The sequence below is a fragment of the Octopus bimaculoides genome, chromosome 14 (assembly GCF_001194135.2).
Source record: "Octopus bimaculoides isolate UCB-OBI-ISO-001 chromosome 14, ASM119413v2, whole genome shotgun sequence".
In the NCBI taxonomy this organism is placed as follows: domain Eukaryota; kingdom Metazoa; phylum Mollusca; class Cephalopoda; order Octopoda; family Octopodidae; genus Octopus; species Octopus bimaculoides.
This window is the reverse complement of record NC_068994.1, coordinates 44,695,143-44,697,404: the sequence shown is the minus strand read 5'-3', so window position 1 is coordinate 44,697,404 and position 2,262 is coordinate 44,695,143.

The window sequence follows — 2,262 nt, the reverse complement described above, 5'->3', positions numbered from 1 at the left end:
AAAAAAAAAAAAAAAAAAAAAAAGAAAGAAAGAAAATTATATATCATTAGTAAAATAATGTGAAGCAATTAATAAAAGAAGCTAACAGAAATATGTAGAAATGAGTACTAAGTGTTTAAATACATAACCACTGATTATGTAAACAGTTAACTTTCATAACCATAAAATAAATTGTCTACATGTTTCAGATAATTTTTTTTTAAATAATCAAAAATTAGAAGGGATTTAGTAAAACAATTTATTCAATATTAAACTCATCTCTGTAGCATAATTTTTAGGTAGATTTTAAAATTCTCAACATCAATTAACAAGAACAGGTGCACATTTGGCTGGAAATGACATTAGCTTTATTTTTTTAAATTTGGTATATGAAAAAAGTATAGTTTCAATCAAAAATAAGTTTGGGTGGGGGGAGTCATAAGATCAGTAGTGTCAAACAATACGCTGTCTGGTATTTATAGTCAACCACTCGCTCAAAATACTTCCAGAGAAGAAGCTGTCAAATACTGGAGACAAAGCTGACTACATACTACACACACTTCTCAAAATTCCTAATCCTGTCATTATTGAAAGAAAAACAGTGAATTTTTTTTTTTAGTGAAATCAAGATTATTAGATGCAGCTGTAGTTTATTTTATTTATACATGGTAATGTATATATGGGAACACAGTTAAAAATTGAGCACAGTGTGGAAAAGCTATCAAAATACTCAACCCTATTACAAACACAACACTTCATAGTCCTGATCTACAGTTTAAAATATATGTTGATCCTAAGAATAAACCTGTCTTAGTTACAGACATATAACAATGCCAATAATAGGATACAAACTATTAATTAGACATTCTAATGACTTGGCCAACTTCTGTGCCAATATAATCTACAATATCAACAATGCTTAGTGTAAATTTTTACAATCAGGCATAATTATATCACTTCTTTGTTGCTTAGGCTGAAGAGGAAGGGCAGTACCCAAGATCACTTTACAGTGCTCCTGAGATTAATGGGAGGAAGTTATCCTCATATGAAAGACCTTGTCCTAATATTTGCAACAAAGTGGACTCTGCTAAAGAACCGAAGGACCAGGTGTCGGTGTTAAACCTATTGATGGATCAAGTCTACTATCCGAGAACAGAAATGAACTTCCTCAGTTTACTCTGACCAAATTTCACTCACAAAGTTTTGGCTGACAGAAGACTATGGTAAAAGACATTTTCCCAAGATGCCATAGAATGAAATTAAACTCAAAACCAAACTGTTGATAAGCAAACTTCTTAATCTCACAGCCATGCTTTTAGCAATGTGCTCTTGAATGGCATATCTAATAAGCCAATATATTTGTGAATAAATAACTTTAAAGATAACATGAGATTTTGAAGCAATAAACAAGATTCAAAGTTCCTAACAAAACAAATGAATTTCAGATCCTTTGGGGGCATCTGGCAAAGTTCTGATCCTAAGAATAAGGGGGCTTATATTTGATTGAACAATTTTTTTTTTACAGAGAATGAAAATAAAAAAATAAAAATCGAAAGAATACCTGACTACATCTCAGAAATATCAATCTACACTTTTCAGTATTGCAACATTTTTTCCCATGCAAATTCTCACCAGCTGCCTACTTTAGAGTAGATAATTACTTTTACGAGGGGCATGAACTGACGCGGGGAAATTTCCTAGGGATCCATTCTGTTTGAACAATATACAATTACATGTTTGTGTATGGGCATTGATGTACTTAAGGTGATGTTTCTGAAGGAAAAAAATTAACTGACATAATAGATCGATGATATCTATTGAAAGAACACTTCTGTCAGGTGAACTGGGCCAAGAAAAATGAGACACTAAACTAGCATGGGATTGTGTCTAGCCTAAATATAAATTCTATTTTATTAAGTAACATACAAGCACACTACCAAATTTCTGGCAAATGATGATCCACCCTCCCGCCCTCTTTTTTTTTTTATTCGGACAGTTAAATTTCCCGCGATTATAATTAATAATTCTTTCTCTGCCAAGCCTTTAGGACATACATGTGTTTTCACAAGGTAACAAACTTTTCGTGAAGGCAGAAACACTCCCCCCCACACCTAACAATAATAATACAATGGAGCAAACGTTTAAAACTAAAATCTAGCAACACGTGCCAACTCCCAAAGGACCCTCCTCTTTGCGAAGAGCAAGTTAACAGATAACTTACCTTCACTGCGGAGAATACAGTGTCCAAAATATGAAAGAGGAAAAGGTAAATATATACCTTTC